We start from the raw sequence: 11,565 nt of genomic DNA, 5'->3' as shown, positions 1-11,565 counted from the left end.
CCAATATTCTCCCTCCCTATTCTCCAAATCATAGGATTCTTCCATGTTATACCCAACTTTTCTACTCAGACCTGTCTAACCCCATACTACCCAACTTGGAATAGGAAGTACATTTTGTATACCAGCACAGTTCTCTTTGCCCACCTGACTTCATTCCACTCAATACATTTTCAAATTCCAGACCCAAGAAACTCCCACATCTTCTCTTCTCCCTCAACATGCTCCACCAACAACAAATTTAGAACTAACAAAGGAAGTCCACATGCCCATATCTCATTACAGGAATCCCGTCAATATGAAAGATCAAGCAGGTATCTTCTCTCCAAACCTATGAGGTCTGTATGTTAAGAGAAGCTTTTTCTTTGAGAGAAGCCTTCCCGGCAGCCTGGTTCTAGAGCCACATCAGTCCCAAATAAACACACAGGAGGCTATATTAATTATGAAGCTGTTGGCCTTGCTTGTTTCTTACTGGCTAGCTCTGACTTAAGTAATTACCCCATAATTGTTAATCTAAGTATGTCTCTTACCGGAGAAGTTTCCTGGCTTCCTACCCCATGGCGTTACATCTCGACTCTCCTGTGTTTTCTTTCCCAGAGTCCTCCTGGACTCCTAGTCCCACCTATCTTGGTTCCTATTGGCTCAACAGTGCTTTATTGACATAAGACTTCCCCAACATCTGTAGAAATGTTTGCTAGTGGGAATTACTTAGCTGAATTCCAGGACACAAGAGTTAAAAGAACAATCATAAACTTCATCAAATAATTCAAGTAGTTTTTAAAAAGACACAAAGAAACAGCTCAATGAAATGAAGGAGAAAGAAGCTGGAGCAGAATAAATGCCTGAGTGATGACCAAAAAAAGACAAACATAAGGCTGATGAACACGACAAAGACAATACAAGACTTGAAAATGGAATTTAAAAAGGGAAAAGAAGAACTGAAGAGGAATCAAGATGAAATGAAGGTGGAATTGAAAATCCCAATTGCCCAACTAGAAAATTCAAAGGAAAACCTTACAAGTAGAAAGAATCAAGCAGAAGACAGAATATCAGTTCTCAAAGATAAAACAGAGTGTATAGATCAAATAAACAGGAAAAATGAAAAAAATTAAAATGCTGGAAAGAAACACACAGGAAATGTGGAACACCATAAAAACCAAAATTTTGTATTCTAGGCATAGACAAGGGAGAAGAATCCCAAGTCAATGGCATAGAACAGATCTTCAACAAAGTCACAGAAGAAAACACCCCCAAACTAAGGAAAGACAAACCCATACAATTACAAGAAGCACACAAAACAGGAAATAGGGTTAGAAAAGAAAATCCCCACAGTGTATTAAAGTTAAAATATTAAGTATACATAACAAAGAAAGTACATTGAAAGCATCAAGAGAAAAAAAATTAAGTCACATATAAGGAAAATCCATTAGAGTGATGGCTAGTTTCTCAGTGGAAATGTTGAAAGCCAGAAGAGCTGAAGCAGTGCTAGAAGGCTATGACAGCCAATCCAAAATAGTATACCTAACAAAACTATCTGCCGGGGCTGGAGAGATGGCTCAGAGGTTAAGAGCACTGGCTGTTCTTCCAGAGGTCCTGAGTTCAATTCCCAGCAACCACATGATGGTTCATAACTATCTATAATGAGATCTCATACCCTCTTCTGGCATGCATGCCAGAACACTGTATACATAATAAATAAATAAATCTAAAAACAAAAACAAAAAACAAAAAACTGCCATGATCGAAGGAGAAAGAAAATGTTTCCACAACATACACAGCCTAGAAATATTTATATCCAGCAAACCAAACCTAAGGAAAATCCAGGAAACATTATTTCAAAAGAGGAATGAAAATAGAAGAGAGACTATGGAAAGAAATATGAAGCATAATTATTAAGACACAAAATACCACTGAGAAAACAAACAACAACAAGCCACAAAACAATGATGACAACTAACATACTCATCAATAATAACTTTAATTATCAATGATCTCAATCCTCCAATCAAAAAACACAGATTGACTGAATGGATCAATAAGCAAAAATCTATATATCTGCTGCCTACCAGAAACAATTGGCTTTTAAAGATAAGGCACTGACTCAGAATAAAAGGATAAACAAAAGTACTCCAATCAAAGAGGACAGGGAAGCAAGCAGGTGTTTCCAATTAAATATCTGACAAAATGGACTTCAAACTAAAACTAATCAGAAGAGATAAAAAGAGATAATTCATTCTAATAAAGGGAACAGCTAACCAATAAAATATATATATAAAACATATGTCGCGTCTGCTGCGCGGCCTGTGTCCGAGAACCTGCGGAGGGTGTCGGGGATTGACAACACAGAGACTCGTTCAACGATATAAAGAAAACTTTAAGCAGGCTCCAAAAAGGTTCAAGAAAACTTCCTAAGAAAGGCCCCACCAGAGAAGCTTCTGCTCTCTCTTCTCCCCTGGCTGGTTCTGCTCTGACCCCCAGAAACTGATCTGGGCGTGGCAGAAGAGGCGGTTAGTCTTTGGACAAGGTCGAGCTCAGGGTGGTTTCTGCGGGCAGGCCTTTTCAGGAACTTAATGCCCCCAGGCATTGTATTGTTTTTAGTAAACATTGTCTACAGCTGCCTACTCCCAGGCAGAAGGGGAAGTGGGTCTCTGCTCAAGGTCTGGTGTTCCCACAAACATATATGTTGTAAACTTAGAGGTGCCCAATTTCATAAGAAGTCTACTATTGAGCCGGGCGTTGATGGCACATGCCTTTAATCCCAGCACTCGGGAGGCAGAGGCAGGCGGATCTCTGTGAGTTCGAGGCCAGCCTGGTCTACAGAGCGAGTTCCAGGACAGCCTCCAAAGCCACAGAGAAACCCTGCCTCGAAAAACAAAAAAAAAAAAAAAAGTCTACTATTGGAATTAAAAAACACAGATTAATATTAATCCACTAATAGTAAATGATTTCAAAATCCCACTATCTCCAATAGACAGATGACCTGGGCAAACAAAAGCAGGAAAACATCAGAGTTAATTGACATGATACATCAAATGGACTGAACAGCTATCTACAGAATATCCTATACAAACACCCAAGAAGACACATTCTCCTCAGCAGCACGTGGAAGCTTCTCTAAAGCAGGCACATCTTGGGATATAAAACAAATCTTTAAAAATTCAAAAAGATTGAAATCACTCCTTGTGTCTATCTGACTGCAATGTGATAAAACAAAATGGACAGCAATAAAACCTCTAGTAAATATGAAAACCTACAGAGATTAAACAACCCATTACTGAATGATGAGTGGGTCAAAGAAATAATCAAGGAAAAAACCCTTTCTGGAACTACATTAAGAGGAAAACACAACACAACAAAACTTCTGGGACACACTGAAAGCATTGCTACAAGAGAAATGTACAGCTCTAAGTGCCTACATTAAAAATCAGAAAGAGCACAAATAAATGGTTTATGATGTAACTCAAAAAGAAGGGAAAAAAGAACCAAATCCAAAGTTAGTCAATGGCAAGAAATAACCAAAAAAAGAGCAGAAAGCAATGAAACAGAAACAAAACAATACCAAGAATCAGCAAATAAGAGCTGCTTCTTTGAGCCGGGCGTTGGTGGCGCACGCCTTTAATCCCAGCACTCGGGAGGCAGAGGCAGGTGGATCTCTGTAAATTCGAGACCAGCCTGGACTACCAAGCGAGTTCCAGGACAGCCTCCAAAGCCACCGAGAAACCCTGTCTTGAAAAAAAACAAAACAAAACAAAACAAAACAAAAAAAGAGCTGCTTCTTTGAGACAAACAAAACTGGCAGACCCTTGTCCCAGTTAACTAAAGAAGGAGAGGAACCAGATTAACAGACTCAGAAATGCATACTACAACAGACACCAAGTAAATTCAGAGTATAATAATGGATATGGTGTTGGGACTCAAATCCAAGTTCTCTGGAAGAGCAGCCAGTGCTCTTAACCATTAGGTCATCTGTCCAGTGTTGTGGAATAACCTTTTTGTACATTGTGAAGATGTGTCTTTGCCAAGGCACTCTCTGATTGGTTTAATAAAGAGCTGAATGGTCAATAGCTAGACTGGAAGAGGTTAGGTGATACTTCCACAGAGAGAGAGAGAGAGAGAAGAGAAGAGGAGATGAATTGAATCTAACAGGAGAGGAGCCAATGGACACAGACAGGAAACAGGAAGTGCAAGATGGAAGAGCAGTAAAAAGCCACGAGACAAAATGTAAATTAATATGAACGGGTTAATATCAATTACAAGAACTAGTGGGACAAGTTATAAACCAACCCTTCATAATTAATAATAAATCTCTTGCCATTTTTTTGTGAGTGGGCGGCCCAAAGAAAAACCCACCTACACTCCAGCCCAGTGTTTTTTTATAGGATAATAGAATTATTTATGACATGATTTGAGAAGGTCAGAAGGTCAATGTGGGAACACCAGACCTTGAGCAGAGACCCACTTCCCCATGGCCTGGGAGTAGGCAGCTGTAAGACAATGTTTACTAAAAACATGTTTACTACAAACGATACAATGCCCCAGGGCAATAAGGCCTGCCCACGGAAACCGCCCTGACCTCAACCTTGTCCAAAGACTAACCGCCCCTTCTGCCACGCCCAGATCAGTTTCTGGTGTCAGAGCAGAACCAGCCAGGGTAGAGGAGAGAGCAGAAGCTTTTCTGGAGGGAGCCTTTCTTAGGAAGTTTTCTTGAACCTTTTTGGGGCCTGCTTAAAGTTTTCTTTATATCGTTGAACGAGTCTCTGTGTTGTCAATCCCCGACACCCTCCGCACGTTCTCGGACACAGGCTGCTCGGCAGACGCGACAGGTCAAGAGCAGGAAAGACATCAGGCACACTCCTAAATTTATCCTAGATGGTGACATCCAAACTCTAAAGCTTTGGAACTCAGAGATTGTAAAATGCCAAGTGTAAGCGTTTTGTCGGGATGGGTCAGGACAGGATGGAACAGGAGTGGGTCAGGTGTTCTGGCACTCGGGAGTCACAGAATAGTCAGTGTTACACAGCTCAGGTGGAAAGGTATCCTGGAGCTCGGGAGCCAAGGACCACCACAGGCTGCAGTAAACTTGGCAGCTTACAGCCTTGCCTCAGAGAAAGGCTTCTCCCGTGTGTCAGCTCCACTCCGGCAGGACAGGGTCTTCCAGCTGGGGATGTTCGCCCAGTGTAGCAGTTTTGCTAGGCTGGAGGTTTCTCGGGCGAAGTTGCTACAGTTCAGCTCTGCTCCTGGAGAGCTGAGAGCAGAGAGCGGGGGAGCCGGGAGCAGAGTGTAACAACTCTGCTCTGCCAAGGAAGGTTTCCCGGGCAAGTGTTACAGCGCTGCTCGCTCTGCTCTGCTCTGCTCTGCCCAGGATCGCCTCTGCTTGCTCTGCTCTACTCTGCCCAGGGTCGACTCTGTTCTGTCGCCGCCGTAAAAGAAGATCTTCACCCAAAGCTCATCCAAAGGGGTTTATTGGAAGGCAGCTGGACCAGCGAAGCTGAACATACACAGGGTTTATATAGGGATTCCTGGGGTTGGGGAAGTTTTTCCAGAGTAGGGATTGGTCCGATTTCAGTGCTGAACTCAGATTGGCTAGAGCTCTGCTCCGGGATTGGTTACTTTTTTACACAGAATTAGGGTCAGATTTGGCTCTGGTTTCAGGGCCAAAGTGTGTTTCTTTCTCTGGTCCTTTTTAGCCTTTTGGCTCCAATTTTAGGGCCAGGGTACATTTCTTTCACTGACTCTGATTCCAGGGACAAAGTGTGTTCCTTTGGCACTGGTTTTAGGGTCAGGGTACATTTCTTTGGTTGTGGTTGCAGGGCCAAAGTGTGTTTCTTTGGCTCTGCTCAGGGTGTGTTTCTTTGACTGGTCCCTTTTCCCTACACCAAGGACTCCAGGGCCAATGCAACATGCTTTATTTAGTGGGGCAAAGCCACTCACCTTTAGTCCCAGGGGCAGTGTGGTGATCAGAATGAAAATGGTCCCCACAGATTCATAAGAAGTGGCACTATGAGAGGTGTAGCCTTGTTGGAATAGGTATGGCCTTGTTAGAGGGAGTGTGTCACTGGGGGTGGGGTGTGTGTGTGGGATTTGAGGTTTCAGAAGTGCAAGCCAGGCCTAGTGACTCACTGTCTCTTCCTGCTGCCTACAGATCCAGATGTAGAACTCTCAGCTCCTCTCCAGCACCGTGTCTGCCTGCACGTCACCATGCTTCCTGCTATGACAATAATGGACTAAACCTCTGAACTGTGAGCCAGCCCCAGTTAAAAGTTTTCTTTTTCCAAGAGTTGCTGTGGTCATGGAATCTCTTCGCCGCAATAAAACTCTAACAGAGACAGGCAGGCAGGCACCACCTGTTTTCAGTAGTAATACTTAACACAGAGTCACACAACGGCATTTTGCCAGATTTTCTTTGCCTTTATCAGATACACATGTTGGCGTCGTGTCTAAACTTCAAGTGGCCCTTACAGCATTTTATTTCCTTCGCCTTCTTGATTCAAAATTTTATGCTAGCTGGGCATAGAGGTGTGCTTCTTTAATCCCAGCACTCGGGAGGCAGAGGCAGATGGATCTCTGTGAGTTTGAGGCCAGCCTGGTCTAATTAGTGAATTAGAGGACAACCAGGGTTACACAGTGAGACCCTGTCTGGAGAAAACAAAACAAAACAAAACAAACAAAAAAGAAAATCTCATTCTAGTTAAATATGGTTCTCTGCTTATTCTACACTTGTGATAGTTAATCTTGGTTGCCAGCTGGGCGGTGGTGGTGAAAGACCCTGGCTCAGTCTAACAGGCAGCTGAGGCTTATGGTGAAAGACCCTGGCCCAGTCTAACAGGCAGCTGAGGCTTATGGAAAATTCCGCTCCTCCACAGCTGCATAATCATTGCCTTTCAGAAGGGAGCTCAGCCCAAGGACACAGGCTGCCTGGTGCCAAACAAGATATCTGCGGGCGGCCAGATGGCCAGCTCAGCAAGGTTAAACAAACACAGAGATATCTGCGGGCGGCCGGATGGCCAGCTCAGCAAGGTTAAACAAACACAGAGATATCTGCGGGCGGCCAGATGGCCAGCTCAGCAAGGTTGAGCAAACACAGAAACCGATTGTTCCTCGGACAGGGCCAAGACTAGAGTTCCAAGAAAAACCTCAATTGCCCGCGCTCCGAACCCTAGCCTCATTTGAATTGTCCAACCAGGGTCCTGTTACTAAGCTTCTCGCTTCTGTCCTGCGCTTTTTGCTATAAAAAAACCCCTGAGTCCCCAGCTCGGGGCGCTCAGTTCCCCGAGACTGAGACGCCCGGGTACCCGCATGTTATCAATAAAAGCCTCTTGCTGTTGCATCCAAGTTCGTGGTCTCGCTGTTCCTTGGGTACGGGTCTCCCTTCCGTGAAAGCATCTCTACCGGGGTCTTTCAGTGGCACACGCCTTTAATCCCAGCACTCAGGAGGCAGAGGCAGGCGGATCTCTATGAGTTCGAGGCCAGGCTGGACCGACAGCCTCCAAAACAATACAGAGAAACCCTGTCTGGTAAAACCAAAAAAAAAAAAATCTTGGTTGCCAACATGACTACATCTGGAGTCAACTAAAATCTAAGCTGTTGGGCATTTGTATGAGAGACATGTTAATTCTAAGATTCTTGAGAGAAAATCCAGTTCCTCAAATTATGAGCCAAATCTGAAGCAAACTTTAATTAAATATCCATAAGCAACTCCCCAGAGCCACCTGTAACCAATTCATTGGCTGTCTCCCCTAAGGCAGGGTTTATGAGACCGGCCCCCAAGCCAATTTCTCAAGCGCTTTTTAAGGCAAAAACCATACAGTGGGAATTTTGCAGGGTTACAGAAGCAAGATGAGGCCGTGAAGGAAAGTGGGCCCTAGAATAAAGGACATAGAACATTTCTGAAACCAGGCAGCTCTGGGGGAGGTTGGTTTATGATACACCTATGGTTACTTAGGTAGGGTAAATACCAGCTCTGACAAACAGAAACTCAAGTTTTATAGTAAACAGGACTTAACTTGGCTACAGACTCAAAATGACTCCTAGGAACAAAATGGGTAAGGGAACACACACACACACACACACACACACACAGAGAGAGAGAGACAGAGACAGAGAGACAGAGACAGAGATAGACAGAGAGGCAGAGAGACAGACAGAGACAGAGACTCTGCAAGTACACAGAGAAAAAGACTCTCCAAAAAGCAGGATTGAGAGGGTAAAGTAAAAAGTTTCAGAATTTTTTTTGTGTGTGTGTTTCTTAAGACAGGATTTCTCTGTGTAGCTTTGGAGACAGACTGTCCTGGAACTTGTTCTGTAGACAGGGCTGGCCTTGAGCTCACAGAGATCCATCCACCTGCCTCTGCCTCCCTCAAAGAGTTTCCCCTCTACTTTAGAAAAGGTTGATTGGAAGAAAGGTATGGTTGGTTAGCCCACAACAGTGTGACATGTCCTGATCTGGCTTCACACTTGCTGATGGCCCAGTCCACCAGTAGGAAGCCACAGGCAGGAGAAAAAAAAGCCTACAAGGTCTTTGTTTTAAGCTGCCAGGCTTTTGTCTCAGGTCAGGAGGGTGAAGCTGGCTATTTTGGAAGTTTGATATCTTTATTGCCTGGCTATGGCCCCTTTCCCCTATCTGCTTACCAGGGAGCCTATCTAACCTGTAACCCCTCAGAAGCATTCTTTTTTAAAAACAATATATACAACCACTCACATTTAATTATGATTAATAGTTTGACACCAAAACATGTAAGTAACTCATTCATTTGCTGACTACAGCCAAAGTTTTCCACTCTTTAGGGTTATCTCATCTACCATGAAGTACATTTTTAAAGGTAAGAGCCAGGCAGTCGCCGGGCGGTGGTGACACACGCCTTTACTCCCAGCACTCGGGAGGCAGGCAGATCTCTGTGAATTCGAGGCCAGGCTGGACCGACAGCCTCCAAAACAATACAGAGAAACCCTGTCTCGTAAAACAAAAAAAAACAAACAAACAAAAAAAAAAAAGAGCCAGGCAGTTAGAAATGGCATAATTAAAAATCAGTGATTTTCTATGAAGTATACAAAAAAACCCTCATCAATTCAATAATGCAGCATATACCTTAAGGATTATGCTTCTGAAGCGACTTCATCATTGACTTTACTGTTGGAACTATACCACGGAATATAAGAATGTTCTTAAGATGGTACAAAGAAGCATTAAAAAAAATAAGAGTATGCTTTTAAGTTGCAAAATTATCTTAGCCATGATGGCATCACACCCTACAAACAATAATCCACAAAGCGCATATCCCTATTGACTCATCCATTAAGACCATCCGACCTGCAGACAATCTCTGTCTTGGTTTTTTTTCCTTTTTTCAACATTTCTTCCCTGCCTTTGTGTGGATAGGGATGTGAGTTTTCATGTTTTTTGACTGAATAAAGCTCTTCTGGGGCACACAAAGCGCTTCTCACGTGTGAGGATGCGGGTACCTGTGCGCAAGTCGAAGTCCAGGAGAAGAGCTTCCCAGGGCTGCTCTCCACTATGGACCAGAAAATGTTGCTCGAGCTTCGAGCTCTCTACAAAAGCTTTCCCACACTCGGCACATGCGTGCGGACGGGGGACCGTGCACAAGCATGTGCGGAATTCCTCGGCGCGGCTTTGTTCCTCAGCTTCTTCCTGCACCCGGTCTGAGGACACTCCGGCATCGAAAACAAAGGAGCAGTGTTCACCACCCTTCGGCTTCTCTACAGGAGGTTCCGCAAGCAGCTCGCGATCTGATAAATCAATTTCCCGACCGTGATTTTTTTTTTCAACCGGAAGCTGCCCGCTAGTCACGTACTCGAAGACTCAAGTGCTGAGTTCGCTCCAACAATCTCTCGAGGCTGTTCTTGCTTGGCCTCTTTTTCTCCTGCTTTGTCCCCTTAGTCGCCTATTCCAAAGAACTTTCAAGAAGGGAACTCGCGTCAGGGACCTGGGGCAAAAGGCCTTGTTCGGCTTTCTCTAGGTTTTCGAAACATTTAAAAAGTAAATCCTCTTCCAAAAAGGTTCAGAAAACTCACCTCTGGCGATGCACTCTGTGTAAGCTTGTCTCGCGGCACACATCTTCATCCTGAATGGCGTCTTGAGTCACCTTGTTTTGGGTTCACCCTACTGAGGGTTCTTCTGCCCACGTGTCTTTTGCCGTTTTCTTCATTTGCTTACGTTGTTTTGGCTGCTTCCTTCGTGAAAGAGGAATGTTAATCACTTCCAGGCAGCACTGATCCGGAAGAGTCAGCCCCGGGACACACCTCCTGCTAGGCCTGGACTCTACGTTCACACTATCAAGAGCAAAAGCCTCTGTCTTCTTTGCCACGTGTCCCAGATTAGTCCCTTTTCTCCAATCCCCTTTCGATGCGCTCTGCTATTTCCTACTCTGCTTCCTTTCTGAAACCCCAAGAAGAAATTCCTTCAGATGCATTCTAAGATACCAGTTTTTTTGTTTGGTTGGTTTTTTGAGACAGGGTCTCATCGTCTAGTTCTGACTGTACTGGAGTTCACTCCACAGACCAGGCTGGCCTTGAACTCAGATATCCACCCGTCTGCCGTGCCTCCTGAGTGCCACCACACCCAACTTTAATCTTTTACTTTACACAACTGCTTCAGGACTTTGAGCTGGGCATACCACCCTTACCCCCTGACCAAATGTATTTACCTTTTCAAGTTTGATTTCATGTGGATGGATGGGTGTTTTGTCTGCCTGAGTGTCTGTATGTCCTGTGTGCCTGGTGCCCAAGAGGGCGCTGCATCTCCTGGAACAAGAGTTAGAGGTTGTGAAGCCACCATTTAGGTTCTGGGAAACGAACCTGGACCTTCTGGAAGAACAGCCAGCCGGGTGGTGGTGGTGTACACCTTTAATCCCAGCCCTGGAGAAGCAGAGGCAGGTGGATCTCTGAGATCAAGGCCAGCATGGTCTACAGAGTGAGTTCCAGGACAGCCAGAGCTACACAGAGAAACCCTGTCATAAAAACAAACAAACAAACAAACAAAACCTGCCCCCACTAACTGCTGAGCCATGTCTTCAGCCCCTCGATCTTCTTCTTCTTCTTCTTCTTCTTCTTCTTCTTCTTCTTCTTCTTCTTCTTCTTCTTCTTCTTCTTCTTTTTTTTTTTTTGGTTTTTCGAGACAGGGTTTCTCTGTAACTTTGGAGACTATCCTGGAACTCACTTTGTAGACCAGGCTGGCCTCGAACTCACAGAGATCTGCCTGCCTCTGCCTCCCGAGTGCTGGGATTAAAGGCGTGCGCCACCAATGCCCGGCTCGCTTTTCTTTTTAAAGAAAATGACCTCGGGGGAGTGCATGATGGTCCATGTCTTTAATCTTGACACTCAGGAGGCAGTGGCAGTGAGTCTGGGGTCAGCCATAACCACTTATAGTTCTAGACCAGCCATGGTTACATAAGACTTAAATATTTAAAATTTCTGTCTGTATTTGTAGCTATGAGTAATATGTCCTGTGTTTTGCTTCTATAATCTCACATCAGCTGAATAGCCCCCTTGGTAAAAAACAAACAATTACAAAATAATTGTTCTAACGTCAGTTTTGCTTCGTAAGATGCTCAC

At 44.3% G+C, this 11,565-nt stretch overlaps 1 pseudogene; it reads right to left on the bottom strand.

Moving 5' to 3' along the window:
* Window positions 1-9,125: 9,125 nt before the first annotated feature.
* LOC121132876 lies at window positions 9,126-10,850 on the bottom strand (annotated as a pseudogene).
* Between the last annotated feature and the right edge of the window lie 715 nt (window positions 10,851-11,565).

Source organism: Mesocricetus auratus, unplaced genomic scaffold (genome assembly GCF_017639785.1).
Source record: "Mesocricetus auratus isolate SY011 unplaced genomic scaffold, BCM_Maur_2.0 Super-Scaffold_100018, whole genome shotgun sequence".
In the NCBI taxonomy this organism is placed as follows: domain Eukaryota; kingdom Metazoa; phylum Chordata; class Mammalia; order Rodentia; family Cricetidae; genus Mesocricetus; species Mesocricetus auratus.
Note: the sequence above shows the minus strand (reverse complement) of the source record. Positions and strands in the feature narration are given on the sequence as shown.